Source organism: Apium graveolens, chromosome 6 (genome assembly GCF_009905375.1).
Source record: "Apium graveolens cultivar Ventura chromosome 6, ASM990537v1, whole genome shotgun sequence".
Lineage (NCBI taxonomy): Eukaryota > Viridiplantae > Streptophyta > Magnoliopsida > Apiales > Apiaceae > Apium > Apium graveolens.
In genome coordinates this window covers 253,172,866-253,200,761 of record NC_133652.1, presented here as the reverse complement: position 1 = coordinate 253,200,761, position 27,896 = coordinate 253,172,866, and the positions used below count along the sequence as shown (strand labels likewise).

Below are 27,896 nucleotides of genomic sequence, written 5' to 3'. Positions count from 1 at the left end.
TTTACTTCCTTTTGTTCCCTAATAAAGGAGAAAAGAAAAGAAATTATGATAATTTACCATTATATCACCAATTTAACAATTAAATTAGCACACAAATAGTTCTTTTATTCAAAATTCAGTGTAAGTTAAATCTTTCACTATTATTGATGTCACACTATAGTTCTTGTTTTTTCAACATGCAAACTACACTTTCAAGTCTAAATGGCATATCCTGATGTCCATGTACATTAAACTACTATCAAGAATAGTATCATATTATCTGTTCCCAAATACAAACAACAACCTTGAGAAGAAAAAAACATGACACAAAAATTTAAATATGAATATATATAAAAACCTACAAAATAAAACATAAGAATATAATTTTTTTTAAACTTAAAAATCATCAAGCATCATCCTTACAGAAGCAAAAGCAAATAGAAAATAATAAAAGAAAGCACGTGAACTAGAATAAATAAGTCTAAAGTAAAAAATCATAGGGTTTATGATTCAGACTTTCTATGTCCAGAACACAACATACTCTAATCAAGATGCATCACGTTCAATCAACACGTATAATATAGCTTCTCGCACTTGAGTTGGACAACCAGAAAGAGCTTGTGTGTTGTCCTCATTCTTGATCAAGAAAAGATAATATTTGGAAATTAACTTTAGTTTCAATTCCATAAGCTCCAATACATTATAAATCTCCTCTCCACTATAAACCCTTTGACGAGATCGATCCATTATAATTTTACTATCTTTGAGTATAGCATAACCTTCTTTGATAGCCTCTCCGACCACTTCAAGTGAAGCCATAATTTTATATATCATTTCCTTTTCTTCATCACATTTTCTTTTCTTATTTTTTGATGAATTTGAGCGCATTTGCATCTCTTCTGAAGATGGAATAGAAGAGATAAACACGTCATTATCACCAATTAAATCTTCCATAGTGACTTTTTTAGTAAATAATAATCGATCAACTTCCTCGAGTGTTTCTGGTTCCTCTAATGTTTCCATTAATAATCTCTTATTTTTTTCCTTTGCAATTCCAGCAGCAGCACCAGTCGCTCTGTCCTTAGAAAATAATACTGACAGGTTATTGTAATTGTATATCTTCTTTGTTTTCCACTTCACATCATCAGGCTTTGCCTAATTTGTGAAAAAAGATATAAAAAAAACTTACTGCTGACAACAGTACAATAGATAAATAACATTATAATTTATGAACCATATTTATTAGCATATAAATCTATGATCAAACTTTATGGCAACAAAACTGGCCAGTGACTGATCACAATATTTATGAAGAAAATAACAATAATAACTCAGATTAAATCATTTTCATTTAACTGGTGAGACGTGAATACATACCTCTATCAAAGCATCTCAAACTTCGTTCTCTGCTTCAAATAACTTGGTTTCATAATTCCAAACAATTCCGCTCAATCCTACACCGCCGAATAAATCATAACATTGTGTAAAATGATCTTTGAGTGTATGCAGGTGATTTTTCAAATGAGTTTTATAGAAATCCATATTAAGCTTCTCACACAACTCTTTAACCATGTTTGTGTAGGCACTAGAAGTAAAGGTTCCATCAATTCTATTTCCAAGATAATCTTGTGTAAGCATAGACTGAATAAAATATCCATCCATTTGAGGTGTCCACTTTAACATTTCTCTTTTCACATTATCTCCTTTAGACTTTTTCGTCATGCCTAAATTACAAAAAGAAAAATGCGATGAAAAATAATTTATTATCAAAGCAGGATTCAGCCTACAGAAGTAGTATACTAGAAAACTTAAAATGAGATTATCTTTACTTTAGTTATATAATCTCACATATATATAATAGCAACAAAGTGGCTGAATATTAAAAGTGGAAATAAACGAGATAAATGAATATAATGGAATATCTTGTAATCAGACAGTCAGATGAACATTAAAAACTGATTACTAACAATTTGCAAATATATATCGGCATATAATATTAAAATTTATCAGAAAATACATGAAATTTAGCAAGCTTACACAATAACAAAAAAATATAATGTCAATTACACTCATATTACAAAAAAACTAAAAATCTAAGTAGAAATGTTAGTTTCATTATTAGGATAAATCACATAATCAGCCCATATAGCTTTAGCAATTTCATTTCGAATTTGTTCTCCTTGCAAACTATTCTCATTCGTGTCTCTTGGAGCATAAAATTGTGTTCTGCAGGTGCATTTAGAAATTCTTCCATCACTTATTTTTTAATTTATTTATCACGGTCTTCCTCGCAAAAGAAGTTGTGAAGAATGCAACAAGCTAAGAAAATTTGAGATTGTGTTTTACATAAGTAAAACAGTTCAGCGATACTTCTAACTGTGGAAAGTTTTTTCTTAATCACACCAAATGCCCTTTTGATAATATTTCTCAATGACGCATGACAGAGATTAAATAATTTTTTAAATTTCTGTGGAGCATGACTTGAGTATTCTTTCAAATGAAAGTGAACTAATCTATACGGAGAAATTAAGCCACCTCTTTAAGAAAGTCCCGAATCTATTACATAATATTTACCTATATTTAAATGAGTTAAAATATTATAATACTAAAAAATAAGGCTAAAGAAAATTGAAAATTTATATTTTACGTTTCATATTACCATCAGGGATGACTAGCTTATCCTCTCTTACAAGCACTTTTTTTACTACTCTTGAATCTAATGCAGTACATTCCCAATTACACGCTACCAAGAAATTTATTGTTGGATATCCCTTTTCGACTACGGTATCTTGGAACATCCTTATTAAGTACTTTCACGCGAACATATGTTCCATTAATAGCCCCGACACAATCCTGAAATTTTATTTCCTATTCTAAATAGTAAATTGAGATTGTACAACAAAATGTTCAAATCTATTTGCATATTTACCTTAAATAAGGATAAAATTGACCATTTTCTTGAATCTCTTTGGGAGTTGTTTTCCACTAGGCTGTTGTAAGTAGTGATCTTCTATGGGTAAAATCGCCTTCAAAACTCGATGAAAAGACCTACTTGTACTTGATTCCGAGCGACAATAAACCCACGAGATTATGCGATTTCTTACATCAATTCCTACTCTATGCAAGAATTTAGCTACTTATTCTTCAACTGACATTCGCTTCATAGGTCGAAGGCCGACAACTTGTACTAAGACATTACATAACTTTAAAAAAACACTTATGTTCATATGCATAATTTTATGTGCTTTACCACTTGAAGAAAGGTTATTCATGATTTCTTCACGCACCTTTTGTCTACGTAAATATAATTCCCTTGTAGGTAAATTAACCCTTTTATACTTGAGTCTACGGCGTGTAATAAAACCAAGCAACAAAGTTAGCAAATGAACATCAGCCAATTGCCTACTTCGAACCCAATGTCGGAGTTCTGAAGCTCTCTCATATACAGTGTTATCCATCTTAATTCATTAATAAATAAATATGCTCAATATATCACTTTCTTAATTTATAGTAATAATATATGTGGATTGAATGTACTAAAATGATAGTGCATATTTTGCATTCGTATAGAAATTATATATGCATATAGATAGAAAATTATACTTGAAGATTCATCATCACATGTAAGCAGAACAAAAGGGTTAACAGGACAAGAACTACAATATAAAGGTGGATAAATTGAAAAATTGTGAGTCAATACACATCACATAATCTATGTGTATAACAACAAACATAATAAATATCAGTGATATTGAAGAATGTTACCTTAAGAAGATGATATAGAACTGGCTGGATGGATGTGATGGAGTAATTCTTTCTAAATACTAGTAAAATCTTCTTATAAGAGGGATGTTCCGCGAGAAAAATCTTTTGATAAGTGTTGTCCATCAGGAAAAAGTGAAAAGATACGCGGTAAAAATTGGAATATATCAATACACGTGAAAAGGGTAATAAATGCAAATAAAATTATCGCTACTTCCGTCGTTTTCGTTTCTCCCCCAATCTTCCCACTTTTGGAAAGAAAATATTTGGAGGAAATCAACCCCTTATTTTCCTCAACTATCTTTACCTTTCTTTTATCAAAATATTGGGGAACAACCTGCAGAAAATATATGTTGAGATTTCTCCCCCTTCTTTTCTTTTCTTTCACAAAATTGGTTCGGGAAGACAGTGTAAAGAAAGTTGTCAAATTCACGCTTTATCATTATTACAATATGCATATCTACTGTTTCCAAAATATTTTTTTTGTTTATGTATAGGCATGAATTATAATTTCTTAGAACAAATTTGTAACTTCATTTGATATGAGTGTTTCCAGAAATATGCACAATAAATATTTTTTTATCCCTCAACTGATGTAAAAATGAGTGATTACTTTAAATTCACCTTAAATTACTCCCTTTATTTCATTTACATAAATATGTTTTTTATATAAATAATGAATAAATTTCTCAAGGATGTTAGATACATAGTTTGCCAATAACTTTCATTTAAATTTTTTACATTATATTGGTGTACCCGTACTTAATTAGTATTGTTTCAACTCTTTATTAATAGTTGAGACACTTTAAAACAACACCTCATGTACCAAAGAACCAAATTCTGTAGTTGAAATTATTTTTAAATTTAGTTCTCATTATCTTATTTTTATACTCATTAGTAATTATGAAAACATTTTTAACCCTAGCATGTAAATATCATAATTATGTTAATACTTGTATTTTTATTAAAAAATTATGTCCTAGCTAAATATTTTTTAAAATTTCAAAAATTTTACTATATATTTAAGTAAGGAGATTGGATCTGGTCGTAAGAAGAATGCTTATTTTATGAATTTGAGTCATTGCCCCTACAATAAATCTCAATTAATTTTGGCATATTTGATAGTTAGGAAACTTTTTTTAACTTTAATAGGCATCACACAAAAAAATAATAAATAATGAATTTATTGTGGTCTAGATGTGTTTGACAAGGGTCATTGCTCTTTAAACTTATGCATTTTTTAAAGTCTTATATTTCTTGATATCTCATTCAAACATTCTCATTCAAACGTTCATCTATACAACCGTGGAAGGGAGAATAATCCTGCTAAGGGTCTTACTCTAGTGAGAACCATTTTAAAATGAGATATGAGATCTAATTTTCACCATTCAAATTTAAATCTACTTACAATGTACACCATTCATTTTAAATCTCATTATCATCTCTAACCATCATCTCCCCCATCATCTTCTTACTCCTCCAACCACCACCACCACCAAACAGAAAATCACGACCAGAGAAAAAAAAATCACCACAACCGACTACTGGCTTCACCCACCAGATTCAGCCACCAACTCCATCATCAACTCCAATCACCAATATCATAGCAAAAAAATCACCAGATTTTATTACAAAATACCATAATTAAATTATACCCACTGCATCACCACCACCATCATTTAGACACCCCAATTATAGATGAATCACTAACTATAAGAAAAAATCACTAGAAAATATATATTATTTTATAATTTATTACCTAAATCAAGAATCACAACAATATAATCACTCCATATTTGATGTTGGCAGCTGGGCACAATGGTTGGGTGGAGACTGGGCGTAAAAGGTTGGGCGGCAGTGGTTGGCGTGTGCGTGGAGATAAAGGTGGAGATGATGAAGATGGGCGAAGGAGTTATGCGTGTATGGTTATATGGATATATGAGAGAGAAAGAGAGGCAGAGGAGAGAGACTGTAGGGAAGAGTTGAACAACAGGGGTGTTGGATAGCGAGATTGGTCGTTGGTTGGTGGGTGGGGTTGGGGGATTAAAATAAAATTTAAAATATAAATTGGATGGCTAAGATTTAATTTAAATGTAAAAAATTTGTGGCTGAAATTAGATCTCATGTCTCAGTTTAAGATGGGTTCTCATTTCTGCAATTGCCATCCTACTAAATAGTGTATTATAAAATAAAGTGATGAATGGCCACTTCCAAAGGCACTTTAAGTTTGTTTTAAAGAACTTTAAGTACAATGTCGTAGAAGAATACTACAACTTCCAACAAGCATTGATAAAAACCAAAAAATGTTGATATATGTGCCAAATTGGCTATTGCAACATTCTAGGGGGGTACAATTTTAACCATTGGGAAAGGACTCTACGGCAACACCGGCTCACCCTATTATAACACTCGAATATGTGTTATAGTAATAGGCTACTGCGTTAACAGGAGTTCTAGCGGGAGTTGACCAGTGGAGCCCACATGCAGGGCCCACTTGTGAGGGTATTGATGCACCCCTACTACAATGTTTTTCATGTATTTGTAACATATTTATACTAATCAATATCAACAATATTAAAGATATATTATAACGCTTTTACTAAAAAACTGACAAGACCTGTTTGTAAGTATTCATTTCCCATGAATAAGACACTAGTCTTAAAACCAACATAAGAAACATTTCCCTACTGCATTAAGTTCAACCTAAAATAAATAACACCACCATTTTACTTCACCATTCTACCTTCACCACCATAACCTACCAGTGTACCATCACCATACTATATAATATAGCAACCAAACAAAGCAGAAAGCAAAAGTCTTAAGAAGTTTATGTTACAAAGTTCAAATTCTTAAATAACTTAGTATTGGTAAAAATCATAGAAGTATGGTAGTAGTGATATGACACATCTGACTAAGTAGAACCTTCTCCAGTAGCGAGAATTATCATGATAACAGGAGTGCCATCATCGTGGTCACTTGAAATTATGGCACATAGCTCTTTCATATTGACATTGATGCTAGGATTTGCTTCACCTAGTTTCTTCAGAACCCAATTAAATTTCTCATGCATCTTGTTCATCTTTGTGTCAACTTCTTATTCTTGCATCTTTATCTTTTCTTCCATTTCTTCGGCAACTTCTTGCCTGATCTTTGTTACCAAGTCACTGATTTGCGACTTCATTGGGCTAAAACCTTTGACATGCTTGACAGATCTCCCTACAAGCCAAGAAGGACCCTGTCCTTTTACATCAAAAAAAGTTCATCGACATCATTAGTTGGTCCAGATAACTCAATTCCCAGAACATTTTCAAATTTTTCCTACCAAATAAATCCACAAACAAGTCAATTCAAATACTTGTAATCAAACTATAAGACTAGAACGTGATGAAAAAAATAAAAATACTTACAATAATGAAGTTAGTTACTCTTCCATCAGTTTTATACTTGCGACCAGATTTTTTCTTATAAGTCTTAACAAAAACAGTTTCTTTTGAATCCTTAACTTAGATGAAAAATTAAGATAACTAAGTGATAAATTTATATGTATAAACTTGAGGTGATAATACAGGTAATAAAAAATTTTAGGAACATCCCATCTCGTGTCGAAGTTTTAAAAATAATTTAATACTAACAGTGTGTGTGTGTGTGTCTACATGTGTATGCTGACTGTTAGCATTTCTTTGCGCCTTGATCTACAAAAAATATCATAAAATTTAATTCGGTATAACTGGATACATAAAATAGATGATCATCAATTGTTTAAATTATATGTATACTTGACTGTCTTGATCTCCCCAATACTGCAACAACAGTTTGAATTCCTCGACTGAAATTTCATCAGTCTTGCTTGCTAATCTCTCTTCCTTAATAAAATAAGCATTATAATGTTTCGTCTTGGTACGACTCGTGTACCCCTTCCAATCTGTATTAATTGACCTCAACACCCATCTTTCCAACTCATCAGGAAGTATGTACCATCTCTTACATGTAAGTCAAACATAAATTATTAAAATATTTTCTACTATGACTAATATCTTTAATATAAGCAAGACAATTGAGAAAAATTGCAGTTATAAGTTACTTTGACACAATTCAGCAAAGTGGTCTTCAAATCAGGAACATCTTTCAAAGATTTATAAGTAAGTGGCACACACTTCTTTAATGTCCCTAGAAATTGACCAAATTCAGACACAACTTTGTCATTGTCGAATATATGTTGGAATTCATTATTCTCGTCCAAGACAATTCTTTTGTCGAAGGGCCTTGTATGAACTTCATTCATAATTATTGTTCATATTTTTTTTTAGAAACTTCAACTTCAAATAATAATTACACATATGATCAAATATACTAGATTATCACCAAATCCATTTTACACAATATTCAAGTACAAACTACAAAGAAAAATAATTTTGAATTAAAGATGCTAATCTTTTTCAGATTATTCTCCCATATCAGGAAATACATCTTCTACATCAACTCGCTCATTCGTAGTTCCACTTCCACTATCCATTTTTGCATTTTCTCGGTATTTTGTGCATGTTGATGCTTCCGTATAGCTACATGAGCAGCCATTATTTGTACTCCCTCAATTTATGATAATTGGATTTGTGTAGCAGGCTCTACCAGAACTGATGATTATGGTGCCTTGGTTGATGCATCCTTCTGAGAGGCAGTTGCAATATTGTACCGTGAACAAGTTGTTCAATTACCACCATGAGGCTTTTTCTTCAGTTCTTTTATGTTCTCTATAGTGTAGAAAATAATAATGCAATAAAATTAATTTACAGGGATGATCAACATAACATTAAATTAAACTAGTACTAGACATGACACACCTTTTCTTTTTTCATCTATTATCATCTTCTTTATTTTCCCCTGCTCAAGGATCATATTCAAAGCCTTCCTCTTAAATACTATCTTTTCCTGAACTTTTTCCTTTCATCTCAACTCTAATATTTGTCGCTAGTGTAGGTAAACCTAGAATCTTGTACACTTGATTGTTAATAGTCACATTAATATCTCTTTTTTTATACTTTATAAGTGGGGGAGGGTGAGATGGGTGAGGGGTAGGTCTTGTAAATAAATAAAGATGCAGATAATAGATTTATTAAGAAACATACTATATTGCATAATGATGATTTAAACAATGCATTCTTACTTCAAATTCATTTTCAGGCGGGGGGGGGGGGGGGTTGGTGAGGAAGGTCCCGCAAACAAAACATGATGCAAATGTTAAAATTTATACGCAATATATTATACTTGAGTAAGAAAAGTAACATAATGCAGTCTTAATTCAATTTCATTTTCCCTCATATTTTTATCTTCATTTGGCGGATTTTGTAAATCCAATTTCTTTGTCACACTTGCAACTTTCACAATTGCATCATGAACCTTTTGACCATCATGGAAATATGTTCATTTTGGATGATTTTTAACCTCTTGAATATTCAACTGTGTTAACTTGCAACTGACTCAATCGTGTTGACCTCCTAGGACTATTGACTTCTTATGGATTATTAAGGCGTGCTGACTTCCGAGGACTGTTGAGTATATCAGCTGCCTTCTCCTTTTTTTGTTGTTGGAGTTGGTGAGTGGTCATAAACATTTGTTTCACTAGGATTTTAGCTACAATAAAATAGTCATCAGAATTAAAAGCAATTGATATGTAGGCAAGATTGGAACAGTGAAAATTATACAAATATAAATAATAATACCTGCAAATAGGTTTGGCCTAGGTCGCATCACTACATGTGGCCGTATCCGTTTCAAAGGCTAGATCTTATGATCGACCACATTATCAATATAAAATCTAGGTAGCCCAAGTTTTTTACAGCTTTATCAAATTCATTAAGATCTCCATCATTGCCATAAAATTTCTACCCTTCTTTTTTTGTATATATTACTCCGATTACATAGTATTCGAGGTCATCCTTAATATTCTATATTAGTACCGTATAAGACCACCTATCATGCTAAACATACTTAAAAATAGCCAGGTCTCCTCCAACATAACTACTATTATGTAATTGACCCTTGTGGTGGAAACAATCGTCTTCCATCCTGAAAAAATCATACATAAAATAACATTAGAATCGGTGGATGATAAGGCTATCACCAATTCTAGAGAGCATACATATTCTGCCACTTATAAGAGAACAAAGGCTTATAAAAAGATAGCCACTTGTAGGGTAAAATAAAAATACCCCTAAAATTGTCACTTTTAAACTAATAGAAAAATGCAACTTAATCAGCCACTTATAAACTACAAAATAAGACACTTAAACAACCACTTATCAGAAAACAACCAATTAAAATAAAACCACCAAAGCCTAATTGCTATGATTACAATTTAAGCATAAAAAGAAGCCTTACAATTTGGTCCAGGGGTTACTTTGCCTAATGGGTGAGGTATGATTGCTACAACATTTAGATTATTTTTAAAAGGAAAGTTATAAAAATCAAGTTAAGGTATATATGTGCTAAGATGTGAACTTGGCATGTCAAATGTTCAGACATGATCATATTACTGTTTTAATAATTGTAATTTTTCATTATTTTTCCAATATCTCTATTTACATGGTTTATTTTTAATTTTCAACTTTATGATATATTCAATTTTCACGCTACCTGAATGTGGTCAATTTTTGTTAGGTTTTCTGCTCAATGTGTTGAGTCTCTAAATAAATTTAATCACATATTTGAAATTTAAAGTTTTATCTATTTACTATTTAAGTAATGTGGTAGTTTTTTTATATCTATCTAGTAGTTAAGATTTATCTAGTTGTTTCTAAAATCTGTCATGTTGAGTACTATGCAAGGCTGGATCTTTTTTTAAATAAAATTCTAAAATTACTCGACTATTTGTTATATTACGAGAAAAAAATGATGTTGATGTCATAAACCAAGTCTCTTAATTTACCCAAATTGGATATCTTGAGTTTTCTCACTTATCTCAACAAAATATACACATTGTTGGTCGTTTAAATCTCCATTCATGCGTAGAAAAAGACTTGGGCCTCAAGTAAAGTTGTTTCCCCTATGCTGTCGGGATTACTGTAAAAAATGTAAGTTACGAGATAAAGATACTGATAATGGTTAAATCCGATTTATGTAAATAGCGAAAAAGAAATTCAAGGTATGAATCATTCATGAGTTACTGTGGGAGTTGATCAGGAGCATCAAAAGAAGAATGTGGTTGTTCATGATAAGTTTAAGGCTTGATTTTGTTAAATATATATTTGTATTAAGATGACTATACTTGGTAAACTGCTTGGTGGTTAGAATTTCTTTCAATGTGGTGCTTATAAACTTTTATATGACCTAGGATTTGAATCTTTTCTTGTGAATTTACCTAAATTTTACTTAGATTTAGTATCCTCGCTTAGTTTAAGAGTTTTATATAAATTTGCATGTCGATAAACTTTACTGTTTGGTATCTTTTATTTTCTAAAAGAAAATAACCCTTATCTATAACTTTTTAGGTGAGAGGTCCTAATAATTTAGATAATTTTGTGACTTTAGATCATTTAAAACTCTTACTCGGTGGTAATTCTGAGATTATTGAGTTCATTCCTCTTTTAACAACCCAAGTGATCACATAGCTCATTTTGTATATTTTAGATTTGTTTAATCAATACTTGTCCCAGATTGTGGCTTGAATCTAATTTCTATACACAAGATGTGTTGGTTGTTTTTGTAATAATGTCTGGATGGAAGTTTAATTTGTGTGAATTGATTTTGAAGAACATGTGGGGTGTTTTCTATGCAAATCCCAATACTGGACTTCTTATAGTCTGTTGTTGACTTGAGTGGGATGGATTTGAACTTTAAAAGGATGTTTCTTTGTTTAATAAAAAGTGTTTTGACCAAAAATGCTTGAATTATTCTAATCTCAAGGTTTAGAAAAATGGAACTTTGAAACTATGATTTAATTAGAATAACCTAAACTTTTTTTCTCATCATCCTCCCTAATTTGGTTATTCTTTTAGTGAGATGTATTTGGAAAGTAAATTTACTAATTTTATACTTAAGGTGAAAGATAATCAGAAATTGATTCTCAAGAAACTGGATGATGAGGTAGTTGATAATAAGTTCTGGAAAGATTTATTGTGGGCCTTTAAACTCTTACATTTACTCGCTCTATTTCATTTCCTACTTCACCCACCCATTGTTCTGTAAACTTGCATGATTTGATCGGTGTTGCAATAATAAATATGAACAAAGCTTCTGACTTGGAAGGTTTATGTAGTATGACTACTATACCAAAAGTTGCTGACGAGGACCAGCCTCATGAAGACAAGGATGACACTGTCGTGGATGAAACTTTTGAGATGCCTATTTTACTCATTATCATGATTAAGGGGGGAAAAGAATTAAGGAATTTTTTTATTTGGTTAAGTTAGGTTTATGAAATTGTTATTAGCTCGGTTAAGTTGTTTTGGTTGGTACATTTAACTTTCCTCTAAGGTTGTTTTATTTTTTTTATTTCTCTGAAGTTGGTGTTTTCTAGTTTATTTGGTTGTTATTTTGTGAAGTAGATTTTCTAGTTTTATGTTGTCAAGTCAGACAAAACATAAGATTTCCAACATGATTATATATTTAGCTGGTGGATTTGAACATGCTTTTATGTGATGTATTATGGTGTAATGAATTTTTGTACGTGTTTAAAATTAATGTTGTGATGTTGATATATTTATAATTTTTTTTAAGTTTACGAGGTTGCTGGTTTTGGGGGTTATTTATCTCATTTCCAAATATATTATTGTTAGAGCGAAAACACGCGCTAATATTCACGCAAGTATACGCGTTCGTAAGTAATATAGAATACTTTCTAGTTCGTTCCCACAGAGACTCAGACTAAATTATTGTCTAATTAAACTCACTCACCAATGTATGATTACTTCTCAATGTTAAGACACTAACACTTAAAATTGTTGATTAAATATTAACTACAATTAACTACTTAATTAATCACTTAACTAACACTTCAATTTATCAACAATAAAACACTCATGAGATCACAACTTCATTATTACTTCCTTCAATAGCCCTTGTTATTACCTTTAGCATGTGACAATGATGATATTAATCGAATAACACGAAACTGATAAAAGCCAACTTTTATTGTACTAATACCATTCTACCAAGCATCCACAATTAAGATAGAAGTTGAATAGTCATCAATTATGTTGAGTTCCTATATGTCTACAGAAATTGACAACACAACGATTTAAGCACAAGTTATTCCTTTTGATTACATAGGGCAAATAAAACTGTTAGAGTTACCCACTAATCATGCACAACGTACATGAACCTATGCTAGCATGATAAGTTCTAAATCTCAAGATCCACCGTCGCTTCACAAGAGATTAACACCCTATCTTATATGTTCGCGACGCACATAAGACGACTACGCACAACAAATACTAGATATCATACAATCATCACACACTAAAGTATTAAACAATTAACTAAAGAATTCCATAATAAATCCGTTGCAACCCCATGATCACGATTAGCCCATAATAGCACTTATCGTCATCATGGGTTCATATGAAATCATGATAAACAAACACAAGAAAATAATAACTAAACTAATTATATTTAAAACAGAGTACGTCACAAGAGTAAATAAGTTCAAAGCAAGAAAACTAGCATCCAACGTTACAACGAAACAAGAATCACAAGAAGATATGCTTCCTCTTCGTTGCGGTGTGCTAAATCGGTCTTCTTCCTTATCTCCTTCGCTCCTTGCGTAAAAACACGATCTTCTTCAATCCCCCCTTGTGAAAACGTCTCAAATCTACTTATATAATAGTCCCATAAAACTCAGATTACATAGAAGTGGAAACCAAACAGAAGTAGAAGTCCTGAAATAATATATTTTTTCCCCGACCCTGCGCGGCCGCTCAGCATAGCTGAGTGGGCGCTCAGCTTGCTGCGCGGCCGCTCAGCAATGCTGAGCGGGCGCTCAGACCTCTACTGGAAAAAATCTGATTTTGCTCCGTTTCTTCGCCGTAATCTGCCCGTTTCTTTCCTTTCGCAATGGTGAACACATGCCAAGGCTTATTCTTGATGATTCCTCCCCCGAAATGCAACTAATACCCTGAAATGCATAAATACTAGAAAAACGCATCAAATACACAAAATACTTGATTTCAAGACACCAATTTAAGCCATTTTAAGACGTTCTAAGTGGTATAAAATGCCACTTATCACACCCCCAAACTTAAATCGATGCTTGTCCTCAAGCGTCACAGACTCAAAAACAAATAAAAAACATGCATGAATGCAATCTATATGAAAATACAGCGATCCCCCCTTACTACGATTAACCAACCAAATTGCAACATCTCAACGAATGCAGTTAGACAACTAAAGATCAATAAACTCATGCAAACGGACATACAGCCAGAAACGTGGTGTGTGCAAATGCTTAATAGATATGCTTCGGAACTAGACCAATTATTATGACTAGACTATGCTCAAGGCAATCCAATGATTATACAAAGAATAAAAAAATTCTAGGCACAAAGTGATATACAACACTACAAGAATTCTGGAGCTTATTACGGAATCGTGCTTTTTATTCACAACACAAATGCTTATTTGACCGTGCAATGAGTGAGGTCCACAAAAGACTTATACAATGGTATCCATGTAACGAGCGTTAGGTTAGCGGATCCTAGACTCTAAAAGCCTTAGGTCACTAGGCACAAAGTCCCCTAAGAACTTAATAACTCGAATACCAAAGAGCCCACTCTAGATCAATTATGCATAATTTTTTTTTTATTTTTTTTTTATTTTTTTTTATAACTTCTGAGCAAGTGCGTTTCGCTCCATCTTGCTCAACCCTAGACTACTCGCACCATATGCGAGCCGGCTACTAGCCATTTGACGCCTAGCCACAACTAGCAACAAATTCCATTTTTTTTTCTCCAAATTTTTTTTCTTTTTCATGCCTTTATCACTAAGAACCTATTATCGAATTCTAAGCATAATAAGTAGATTGACCTCGAAAATAACCAAATCATAACAACAATCTAGCCCTTACGCATTCTCTAAGACTTAGTGGAATTACAAGTGTTTCTAGCATGCATATCAACCTACACGACTTAATATCACTTTAATGCTATCACTACACTCGCATCAATATCACAATTCAGTCGATAAATCATTGCAAAAGGGATCATGGTAAATGCATGAGCTACATGACATACATAACAAAAACTATATGGCATAAATTATGCAACTATATGAACTAAACTATCATGAATATGCAGCTATATGACACACACACAATATTCCTTAACTACCACCCCCAAACTTAAAATCTTCACTGTCCTCAGTGAAGGTAGTAGAAAGGAACACAGGGTATACCTACTCGGAGTCATCATCATCATCACCCTCAGTGGGTGGAGTATCAGGTGGCGGGTATGCAGAGTCCTCACCAAAAACTGGCCACTGGATATCAGCTCCAAGGCCCTGAAAAGCAGTCCCTAACGCAAGGGTGAGCTCCTGAGCAAACCTGCTCTGCGTCTCATACATGGCATCCATCCACCGTGAAAGCGTCTTATACTGAGCATCAGCCAACCCAGCACCCTCCTGAGCTCTCGAAGAACCAGCCTCATCACGCCCTGGCCTAGCCATAGTAGCACCTCGTGCTGGACGCCCTCCTGGAAGGTGATAACCCAGCCCATGCTCCTCAGGCTCACCACCGCTCCACTCCTGCATCCCATTCAGAGTGCCAGAATCAATCGGAGCTGTCGGCAACTGCAACTGCTCATGAGCCGACCAGTTCACTCCCACTGCTTGGCATAGCTTCGTAACCGTGGATGCATAAGGGATGTTCATATGCTTCGCTCCCCTCAAAAACTTCAGAATTCCTTGGTAGATAAACTCACCAAGGTCCACATAGTACTCCTCATTCAGAAATCCCCACAATAACTGTGCTCTCTCAACTGTGACCTCGTGTTCATGCGAAGAAGGCAAAATATTAGCACAAATAAATGCATTCCATGCACGGGCATACCTGTTCATGGCGATCGCCGGAAAGTGACGATACTCATTAGTGCCGGTCCTGAATGTCCAAACTATGCCCGGTCGACAGAGAGTCGCACAAATCAAATCTAAGTCAAAATCCTCAGCAGTCTTTTCATTCCAGTTCTCCTCCCCGGGCTTCCTCTCTCGTTGTCCAATCACACGGCGAATCGCCGCAGGGTGTTAATCAACTGTCAGCCCTCGGACCACAGAAAACCCATTCTTTTCGGCCTTCGCGTTCGCATAGAACTCGCGAACCACACTCATCGGCACTGCTTCGGGCGACTCGCAGAAAGCTATCCACCCCTTCTCTGCAATCATGGGCAGCAACTCACCATCCCTCCCCGATGGTAAAAACCCTCTCTCCTTCAGAATCGGCTTCCCCAAAAGCCTAGTGTACTCCTCCTCCGTAGCTCTGTCAGTTAACCGAGGTCTTGCAGCAGTACCCCTCGATGAATCAGCAGTAGGAACTGTGCTGCTGCTGTCAATAGTGCGTGCTCTCTTGGGTGCCATTGAGTCGTGAAAAAAAAATGTGTAAGAACTGAGTTTTGGTGTTTTGGAGAGAGTTTAAGTGTAGGAATTTTGTGGGAGATATGTAGGATAGGTGTATGTATATATAGGGGTGGATTAGATTAGGGTTTGGGAATTCAGGGTTACAATGATGGGGTAGTGGGAACAAATCGTGGGTTTATGGGCTACAACTATTTTTTTTTTGTGAACTGTAAAAAAAATTATGGTATTCGACCCCTGAGCGGTCGCTCAGCAAAGCTGAGCGGGCGCTCAGCTTGCTGCGCGGTCGCTCAGCAATGCTGAGCGGGCGCTCAGGGGGTCACTGGAATTTTTTTTTTCAGCCCCTGTTTTCTGATTTTTTTTGTGTTTTTGGATAGGTTATTAACTTCTAAGGGTTCCTGTACAAACAATTCATGGGTTGCCTCCCACGCAGCGCTTCTTTTTCGTCATTAGCTTGACATTTCGTACCCTTCTCAAGTAGTCAACAAAATGGCACTAACCACTTCTCGGTTTGCCATGTCCCCATAGTAGTGCTTCAACCGCTGACCGTTAATCTTGAATGCTTGGTCCGGATCATTCTCAAAAATTTCCACCGCTCCATGTGGAAACACAGTTTTGACAATAAAAGGTCCAGACCACCTTGATTTCAACTTCCCAGGAAAAAGTCGGAGCCGAGAGTTGAATAAGAGAACTTGTTGCCCTGGAACAAATAACTTAGGATGTAGCTTCCTATCGTTCCACCTCTTCACCTTTTCCTTATACATTTTGTTATTCTCGTACGCTTGAAGTTGAAATTCATCAAGTTCATTAAGCTGAAGCATTCTTTTCTTAGCAGCTGCATCTAAATCCAGGTTCAACTTCTTCAATGCCCAGTAGGCCTTATGCTCAAGCTCCACAGGTAGATGACATCCCTTACCGTACACCAACTGAAATGGTGACATACCAAGTGGAGTTTTGTATGCTGTTCTGTAAGCCCAAACAGCTTCATCGAGCTTTAAAGACCAATCCTTCCTTGACGGACAAACAACCTTCTCTAGAATGCGCTTTATCTCTCTGTTAGACACTTCCGCTTGACCATTTGTTTGCGGATGATAGGCAGTAGCTACTCGATGATTCACATTATAACGCTGCATCATAGAAGTGAACTTACGGTTGCAGAAATGCGATCCTTCATCACTTATGATTACCCGAGGTGTTCCAAACCTTGTGAAAATTTGCTTATGAAGAAAATTTAGCACTGTCTTTGCATCATTTGTCGGTAAAGCTTTAACTTCTACCCATTTTGAGACATAATCGACTCCCAGCAAGATGTATTGATTATTATAAGACGAGATAAAAGGCCCCATGAAATCGATTCCCCAAACATCAAAGACCTCGACTTCAAGTATCACATTTAATGGCATCTCATCCTTCTTCGTCAAATTTCCCACTCTTTGGCAACGATCACACCTTAAAACAAACTGATGAGCATCCTTGAACAAAGTAGGCCAAAAAAAACCTGCTTGCAGAATACGAGCTGTCGTCTTCTCACCACCATAGTATCCACCATAAACCGTGGAATGGCAGTCTCGTAATATCCCCTCCGTCTCACAGAACGGGATACATCTCCTGATGATCTGGTCAGCTCCCTGTCTAAACAAATATGGTTCATCCCACATATACCACTTCACCTCATGCAGAAACTTCTTCTTTTGAGCGGATGTCAAATTAGGAGGCATTACATTGCTGACGAGATAGTTTACAATATCTGCAAACCATGGTTCTTCCTCCTGAACTGCGAACAACTGCTCATCCGGAAAAGATTCATTGATTAACGTTCTATCTTGTGAAGTAGAATCGTGATTCTCCAACCTAGAGAGATGGTTAGCTACTTGATTCTCAGTACCTTTCCTATCCTTGATCTCTAACTCAAATTCCTGAAGTAAAAGCACCCAACGAATGAGTCTCGGCTTCGAATCCTTCTTGGAAACTAGATAGCGAATAGCCGCATGATCAGTGAATACTATTACTTTCGTACCAAGTAGATAAGATCGAAATTTCTCGAAACCAAAGACTATAGCTAAAAGCTCCTTCTCAGTAGTGGTGTAGTTCAATTGGGCCCCATTTAAAGTCTTACTCGCATAGTAGACCACATGGAAGAGATTTTTCTTGCGCTGTCCCAGAACTGCACCTACCGCATAATCACTCGCATCACACATCATCTCAAACGGTTCTATCCAATCTGGTGCTGTAATAACTGGTGCAGTGATCAAACTCTTCTTGAGAGTCTCGAATGCTGCCACACATTCATCATCAAACTTGAAAAGCACATCTTTCGCAAGCAAATTGCACAACGGCTTAGATATCTTTGAAAAGTCCTTGATGAATCGCCGATAAAAACCCGCATGACCAAGAAAACTACGGATTCCTTTCACAGAATTAGGTGGGGGAAGATTTTCAATGACTCCCACCTTGGCCTTGTCCACCTCCAGACCCTTGTTAGAGACCTTATGCCCAAGAATAATGCCTTCACGCAACATAAAATGACATTTCTCCCAATTGAGCACCAAATTAGTTTCCACGCATCTTTTGAGTACGGCGCGCAGATTATTCAAACATTCATCATATGAATGTCCAAAGACGGAGAAGTCGTCCATGAACACTTCGACATTATTTCCAATCATGTCAGAGAATATAGCCATCATACATCTCTGAAAAGTGGCTGGGGTGCCACATACCCCAAACGAAACTCTGCGAAAAGCAAACGTGCCAAATGGACAAGTGAAGGTAGTCTTTTCCTGATCCTCTTGTGCAATACAAATCTGATTATATCCTGAATAACCATCCAGAAGACAAAAATACTCATGACCCGCCAACCTGTCAAGCATCTGATCAATAAATGGAAGAGGAAAGTGATCCTTCCTTGTGGCTTTGTTCAATTTTCTATAATCCATGCATACTCTCCATCCTGTAACTGTTCGAGTGGGGATGAGCTCATTCTTTTCATTTGCGACCACAGTGATACCTCATTTCTTAGGTACACATTGTACGGGGCTCACCCACGAGCTGTCAGAAATAGGATAAATGATGCCTGCATCTAGCCATTTCAGAATTTCTTTCTTCACCACCTCCTTCATGATAGGATTCAGTCTTCGCTGCTGTTCCACAGTTGGCTTACTACCTTCCTCTAGCAGAATTTTATGCATACAATATAAAAGACTTATCCCCTTGATGTCTGCTATGGTCCATCCAATAGCCGATTTGAATTCTCTCAAAATCCTTAAAAGCTTGTCTTCCTCACTACCTGAAAGGTCAGATGAAATAATAACAGGTAACGTAGATGAATCACCTAAAAAAGCATACCTCAAGTGTTCAGGTAATGGCTTGAGCTCCAAGGTAGGTGCTTCCTCTATTGATGGTTTGAGCTTTCCTTCAGCATTCTTAAGGTCAGAAATACCAAGAGATTCAAACGGTATGTCCAGCTTTCGCTTCCAGGGAGAAGCGTTCAGATATTGTAATTGCTCATTGCCATCTTCCTCATCGCTGTCAAAATCCCCCACTAAGGCCTTTTCCAATACATCAGACGTTAGCATGCGATCGAGTTCCGAAGTAATTGCAGAATCAATCACATCCACTTTTAAGCACTCCTCATCTTCTGTAGGGAATTTCATTGCCTTGAATAGTTGAAGGTCACATCCTGATCTTGTACCCGCATAGTAAGTTCACCTTTTTGCACATCTATCAAGGTACGGCCAGTAGCCAAGAAAGGCCTTCCCAAGATTATGGGAATCTTCTTATCTTCCTCAAAATCCAGAATAACAAAATCTGCAGGAAAGAAGAGCTTATCCACCTTGACGAGCACATCCTCCACTATGCCCCTTGGGTAAGTAATGGAACGATCAGCCAATTGTAGCGACATGTATGTGGGTTTTGGATCAGGCAGATCCAGCTTTTTAAAGATCAACAACGGCATCAGATTAATGCTTGCTCCCAAATCACAAAGGCACTTGTCAAAAGTCAGATTGCCAATGGTGCAAGGTATGGTGAAGCTTCCTGGATCTTTCAGTTTTGGTGGTAACTTTTGCTGCAGAACAACGCTGTATTCTTCCGTGAGAGCAACGGTTTCAAGGTCATCCAGTTTCACCTTCCTTGAAAGAATAGTCTTCATAAACTTCGCATAACTAGGCATTTGCTCCAGAGCCTCAGCGAAAGGTATATTGATGTGAAGTTTCTTGAACACCTCCAGAATCTTCCCGAACTGTCTATCCAGCTTTTTTTGCTGCAATCTCTTAGGAAAAGGTGGTGGAGGATAGAGCTGTTTCTCCCCTGTATTAGCCTCAGGCAGAGTGTGTTCAACAGTAATCTTCCTTGGCTCCGCCGCTTTCTCCTTTTGCTGAGATTCTTCATCTCTAATTTCAACTTCTCCTTCTTTTGCCTTTTCAGCATCAGCAACTTTTCCAGACCTTAAGGTAATAGCCTTGACTTGCTCTTTAGCTTCCTTCCTGCCTGGTACTTCCGTGTCACTGGGAAGGGTGCCAGGTTGACGATTGAGCACTGCATTGGCTAATTGACCGATTTGATTTTCCAAGGTCTTGATAGAAACCGCCTGACTCTTGCATAACAGCTTAAGTTCCTCAAAATCAGCACTAGTAGGTGCAGCTATACTTCCCTGTTGAGGATATAATTGCCTTGTAGCATACTGCTGTGGTTGCTGGAATCCAGGTGGGTTAAACTGTTTACTCACTCCTTGCTGATATGGTGGCTGAATAACATTCTGATTATTTCCCCAGCTGAAATTTGGATGATTTCTGTTGTTAGGATGATAGGTTACTGGCACAGGCTGCTGTTGTCGCTAATAGTTATTCACATACTGAACAGATTCGTTGACAAGAGAACACTGATCCGTAGCATGAGAACCTGCACAAAGCTCACAAACCATAGCTATTTGATTAACTCCATATGTAGCCAGAGAATCAACCTTCATTATTAGCGCTTGGAGCTGGGCTGCAATAGCGGTGGCTGCATCAACTTCCAGAATACCTGCTACCTTGCCTGACATCATCCTCTGAGTTGGGTTTTGATGCTCATTTGCAGCCATCGTCTCTATAAGATTATACGCCTCAGTATAGCTTTTAGCCCATAAAGCGCCTCCAGCTGCTGCATCGAGCATGGGCCGAGATTGGGCCCCCAAACCATTATAGAAACCAGTGATCACCATCCAGTCTGGCATTCCATGATGTGGACATTTTCTCAACATTTCCTTGTAGCGTTCCCAAGCCTCGCACATAGATTCTGTAGGTTGCTGCGCAAACTGAGTAAGAGCACTCCTCATAGCAGCAGTCTTTGCCATCAGATAAAACTTCACCAGAAACTTTTGCGCAAGATCTTGCCACGTAGTGATGGACCCAGCTGGTTCAGAATGTAACCAGTCTTTAGCCTTGTCCCTCAGTGAGAATGGGAAAAGCCTCAACTTGATAGCCTCATCAGTCACGCCATTGTACTTAAAAGTGCTGCAGATCTCGACAAAATTCCTTATGTGCATGTTGGGGTCTTCAGTTGCCGCTCCTCCAAAAGAAACAGAATTCTGCACCATCTGAATAGTGCCCGGCTTGATTTCAAAGGTGTTAGCTTGAATGGCCGGATGAAGGATGCTTGACTGAATGTCATCAATTTTAGGCCGAGAAAAATCCATCAGAGCTGGATCAGCTTGAACAATACGATCTCCCATGTTTACTGGTTCTTTCTGCTCAGTTCCTGAATCCGAATCCTCAAAATCTAACTTCTCCGGAATATCAAGAACTTCGTCTGTCTCCTCAGCTGTATCTAAAGTCCTCTTGCGAGCACGAGAACGAGTTTGCATAAACGCTTGCTAAAGTACCTGAAACACAACCGAAAACAATAATTAACTACTATGTCCTAATCACTGAGTCCTAATGACCAATGATGGTAAGTACATAAACTAAACAAATACGCCGAGTCCCCGGCAGCGGCGCCAAAAACTTGTTAGAGCGAAAACACGCGCTAATATTACGCAAGTATACGCGTTCGCAAGTAATATAGAATACTTTCTAGTTCGTTCCCACAGAGACTCAGACTAAATTATTGTCTAATTAAACTCACTCACCAATGTATGATTACTTCTCAATGTTAAGACACTAACACTTAAAATTGTTGATTAAATATTAACTACAATTAACTACTTAATTAATCACTTAACTAACACTTTAATTTATCAACAATAAAACACTCATGAGATCACAACTTCATTATTACTTCCTTCAATAGCCCTTGTTATTACCTTTAGCATGTGACAGTGATGATATTAATCGAATAACACGAAACTGATAAAAGCCAACTTTCATTGTACTAATACCATTCTACCAAGCATCCACAATTAAGATAGAAGTTGAATAGTCATCAATTATGTTGAGTTCCTATATGTCTACAGAAATTGACAACACAACAATTTAAGCACAAGTTATTCCTTTTGATTACATAGGGCAAATAAAACTGTTAGAGTTACCCACTAATCATGCACAACGTACATGAACCTATGCTAGCATGACAAGTTCTAAATCTCAATATCCACCGTCGCTTCACAAGAGATTAACACCCTATCTTATATGTTCGCGACGCACATAAGACGACTACGCACAACCAATACTAGATATCATACAATCATCACACACTAAAGTATTAAACAATTAACTAAAGAATTCCATAATAAATTTGTTACAACCCCATGATCACGATTAGCCCATAATAGCACTTATCGTCATCATGGGTTCATATGAAATCATGATAAACAAACAGAAGAAAATAATAACTAAACTAATTATATTAAAACAGAGTACGTCACAAGAGTAAATAAGTTCAAAGAAAGAAAACTAGCATCCAACGTTACAACGAAACAAGAATCACAAGAAGATATGCTTCCTCTTCGTTGCGGTGTGCTAAATCGGTCTTCTTCCTTATCTCCTTCGCTCCTTGCGTAAAAACACGATCTTCTTCAATCCCCCCTTGTGAAAACGTCTCAAATCTACTTATATAATAGTCCCATAAAACATAGATTACATAGAAGTGGAAACCAAACAGAAGTAGAAGTCCTGAAATAATATATTTTTTTTCCACGACCCTGCGCGGCCGCTCAGCATAGCTGAGCGGGCGCTCAGCTTGCTGCGGGGCCGCTCAGCAATGCTGAGCGGGCGCTCAGACCTCTAGTGGAAAAAATCTGATTTTGCTCCGTTTCTTCGCCGTAATCTGCCCGTTTCTTTCCTTTCGCAATGGTGAACACATGCCAAGGTTTATTCTTGATGATTCCTCCCCCGAAATGCAACTAATACCCTGAAATGCATAAACACTAGAAAAACGCATCAAATACACAAAATACTTGATTTCAAGACACCAATTTAAGCCATTTTAAGACGTTCTAAGTGGTATAAAATGCCACTTATCAATTATGTAGTCATAAAAATGGGGTCACTGATGATCACGCTCTCAGCAAGCTATTAAGAGTAAGCTTAGTCATTCTAACAAGCACGCAATTATTATATGTTGTTGAACTAGCTTTGTTTTGCAAAATATATTAATAAGTTAATTTACTCTTGTTAGCAAGCTCATAGTGAGCTAAAAGTACTCCACCGAAAATAGTTCAGGATCACGTAGAAAGTCTAAACCTATTTTGAAGGAAGTTGTTTAACTCACATTTTGTCATTATAGAAATTTCTACATTTTAAGTTTCCATAATTATTTCCTTATTTATGTACAAGTATGGATAATAATTTCTGAGAATAACTTATCAACTGCATCTTCTATACATGAGTGTTTCCCAAAATATGCACATTCAATATTTCTTTTGTCATTAAACTTATGTAAAATGAGTCACTGCTTTAAACTCACCTAACATTTCTCCCTTTATTTCTTTCACATGTATAGGATGTTTTCAATAAATAGTGAATACATTTTTCAAGGATATTAGGTGAATAGTTTGCCAATAACTTTCATTAAAAATAGTTATATTGGTAAAAAGCGGGCAAAAAAGGAAACACATCTTATGGCTAGAATTTTGTCAAATACTATATTTAATTAAATGAAATCATTTTTTCATCAAAAAAATTGTTATGCCGAACGTGAAAGTCGTTTTCCATCAGACGGCTTCAACAAGTAAGGCAGACCCCCAGTAGTTAGGTGTACCCATACTTAGTACGATTTCAAAATTTTATTAATAGCCGAGACACTTTAAAACAATACCTCATGTACCAAATTCTTAGTTGAATTAACTTTGAAATGTAGTTTTCATTATCTTATTTTTTACTTCTAAGTAACTATAAAAACCTATTTTTAACCCTTGCATGGAAATATAAAATTTATGTTATAGCTTATATTTTATTAAAAACTTATTTTCTAGATAAATATTTTTTAAAATCCAAAATCATTACTATAAATTTAAATAAATTTTGTGAATTGGACTCATTGCCCTCCTGCAGATAAATCTCAATTAATTTTGGCTTGTTTGATAGTTGGGAAGCTTTTTTAAACTTTAAGGAAATTCCAACAAACTAATTTTAAAAATAATGAATTTTTTGTGGTCCATGTGTGTATGATAGGGTCATTATTTCTCCGCTTTTTATAGTCATACATTTTTTTAATATCTCATTCATACGTTCATCTATACAAGTATGGAATGGAGAATCACTACGCCATAGATGGCCTACTGTAACCTTTCTTCCTAGGGTTGCAAAGAAAAACATTATAATAGCCTTATAAACAAATATGATCGCAACCCCTCTTTTTTGATGTTGCCGTATAGTTATAATGTGTTATCAATATAACATATATATATATATATATTATTTAACTAAATAATAATTATTTACATGGGAATGAATTAATAATTGAAATATATATTTTATTTATTTTTAAAAGTTATAATATTAGTGGAGTGATTTATAATATATTGTTAAATTAAACATTTTTTCAAAACTTAACAAGTCGTTAGTGGATTTATTAATAATATTTATATATTTTTGAATTTCTTCATTTTTCATAAAAAAATATTTAAAAAAATATTTATTTAAAGAAAAGATAAATTAATTATTTAAATTTCAAATGAAAAGATTGGATCGGGCTGTTTATTTTGATTAGAACTTGGGCCAAGAGATGAAAGGGGGCGGGAGATGGAAATTGGGAGCGGGTGGTTGAAATTTTAACAAAAAAAAAAGAAAGCGACAAATTAGGGTTTATTGAAGCATAAGTTTGAGTATGCCTCTCTCCCTCCTCCGTCTTCCTCTCCCTCGGCGTCTCTCTCTCGGTATTTAGAAATTCATTTTTTTCTCTTATTGTTAATATGGTTTTCGTGACTTGCTTTCTCACTTTTAAAATAATATGGTCTAGAGATGGATGTTTCCAAGAGGGCTTATTTGTTCGGGATGTGTTCTCGTGTTCGGGATGTTATTCTAAGTCATGATTAGAACACCTTATGCCATGGTCCTTAAATCGCTTGGATGCATCATTATACTTTACACAAAATCCTCTTTTATCATCACGTATTGCTAACACGGTGTTAGATATTTTTGATAATGTCACGTCTAATATGATTTATGTTTAGTTTTCAGATCTTACTTAAACCGGACAAATCAGTACTTAACTGAAATCAGCACTTATACTGAAGTCAGAACTTAAGTCATCAGTACTTAAGGTTCAGGAGATATCTATCAGAAGATAATATCAGGACTTAAAGGAAACGTTCTGATAAGGAAGGCGGCTGATTGAAAGGAAAAGAAGATCAAGACAAATGTAAGAAGAGATATGCATGAAGAAGGAATTCTATGAAGAATAGGATACTTGGAAGAAAAGATATCTGATTGATATATTTTAGGAAGCAGAATTATATTCCATATCAATTAGTGATTATCTTGTAACTGTGTAGTATATAAACACAGACATAGGGTTTACACTATAAGTGTTATCATTATCGAGAAGATTATTCATTGTAACCCTAGCAGCTCTCGTGATATTTGTTCATCACTGAGAGAGGACAGTTCCATACTGTAACAGAGTTTATTATTTTGAATAAAGTTTGTTTTCTGTTACTTGTGTTATTAGAATTCGATTTGATTGTGCTATACACTGTATTCACCCCCCTCTATAGTGTGTGTGTAATAACCCCAATTTTTGGGAAATTTTGAAACCCTTATGAATAGTATTTTTGCTGAATGAGAAAACTTTTCATGCCACACTATATAGGGGTTCTGATATGGATATTCTGAGATTTTATTAGTACTTTATATGGGATATAAGTGTATGTAAAGATCGTCAGAATCCAAATCCGAACACTTTGATTTTTCCCGGAAATCCAATAGATACGGAAAGAATTGAGTATAAGGTAACAGGATAAAAGGATTTAAATTAAAGGATTATAATAGAGGATCATAAAAAGGAATATAATGTATTGAGAAAGGTTAAGGGAACCTAAGTAATAAGATCCCGGGTATGATCCCTCAAACGATAAACGAAAACGAAAGTTAAGCGAACAGTATAACAGATCAGCGGTCATTAGGCAAACAATTAGGAAGTTAATCAAAGGGATTAGAGAGGATGATGTCACCCAACCTATGAGAAGAGGACAAGGAGGGGAGGATGACATCATGAGGATGACACAAGCATGACATGGGAAGGAAGGAGATGTGGTGGCTTTTTAACCACACAAAATCAAGGGCAACTAGGTAATTTACTAAAACAAACACAAAAATCAAACCAACCAAGCCAAGCAAATCATTTTTCATCAAAATCAAAAAGAAACCAAGGCATTGTTCTTCATGCTCTCGGCCAAAACAGAACCAGCACACTAAAACTGCTGTATCTCCTTCATTTCTCACTCAAATATTGTGTTCTATAGCTCATTGGAAAGGTATTGAGATGACCTACAACTCTTGTTCACAAGTCTCGTCCAAATAATCATGGTAAGACCCTCATTTTTACAGTTCTTTAAATCGGACTTTTAGAATCTTCAAAGCCTAACTTTGTGTTCTTGATTTCTTTGGAAAGATCAAGCTTGTAGGAGGCTCCCTAAGGCTTCCTAGCAACTTAACACCTCCCAAGGAAGGTATAAACTTCAAACCCTAGCATTTACTTTATTTGTTAGTAAGTTTAATGGTTGGTTTTGTGAAATGAGAAGCATGGATTGTGATTATTAGTAGTTTGGTTTGATTTGGAAGTGTTTTGGTAATTGAAGCTTGATTATAGTTCATAGGTCTTGATTGTGGTTGTTTGAGTTGAAAACCTTGGAGATTATGGACTGATGTGGTATGGTTTTGGTGAAGTTTTGTTGTATTGATGGTTATGAGTTGGTTGGTGGTTAATTGGAGTAGTTTAAACATTGGTAATCGCGTAAACATAGCCGTCGTAATGTCCGATTTACTTTAGACTGCTTTTGTTCATAACATTTGGACCCGAGAACTCCCTGCTAGATTATGACCATTGCCATGTTTAGATAGTTCATGTTACGAGCTTCGTTTTGATATGTAGTTCGTTTGATTCCGATGTACGGTTTAGGAGAAACGACCGTTTCAAGTAACGGCGTTTCGCGAACGAATCATTTCCCCTCGCCTTACTTTGAAACA

At 35.5% G+C, this 27,896-nt stretch overlaps 1 long non-coding RNA gene and 1 other non-coding gene across 4 annotated transcripts; one reads left to right on the top strand and one right to left on the bottom strand.

Moving 5' to 3' along the window:
• Window positions 1-357: 357 nt before the first annotated feature.
• LOC141664093 (uncharacterized) lies at window positions 358-4,180 on the bottom strand. 3 transcript variants are annotated; one of them, XR_012551829.1, is made up of 3 exons: window positions 3,745-4,180; window positions 1,357-1,703; window positions 358-1,134 (listed from the first exon to the last, which is right to left on the bottom strand). It is a non-coding gene; the product is annotated as an uncharacterized LOC141664093 (long non-coding RNA). The 3 variants fall into 3 exon arrangements; XR_012551831.1 differs by lacking the exon at window positions 3,745-4,180 and adding an exon at window positions 2,909-3,705; XR_012551830.1 differs by having other exon boundaries at window positions 362-1,134; window positions 1,357-1,433; window positions 3,745-4,177.
• Window positions 4,181-21,503: 17,323 nt separating this feature from the next.
• Window positions 21,504-21,610, top strand: LOC141669474 (small nucleolar RNA R71). The gene has a single exon (XR_012553758.1). It is a non-coding gene; the product is annotated as a small nucleolar RNA R71 (small nucleolar RNA).
• The last annotated feature ends 6,286 nt before the right edge of the window (window positions 21,611-27,896 follow it).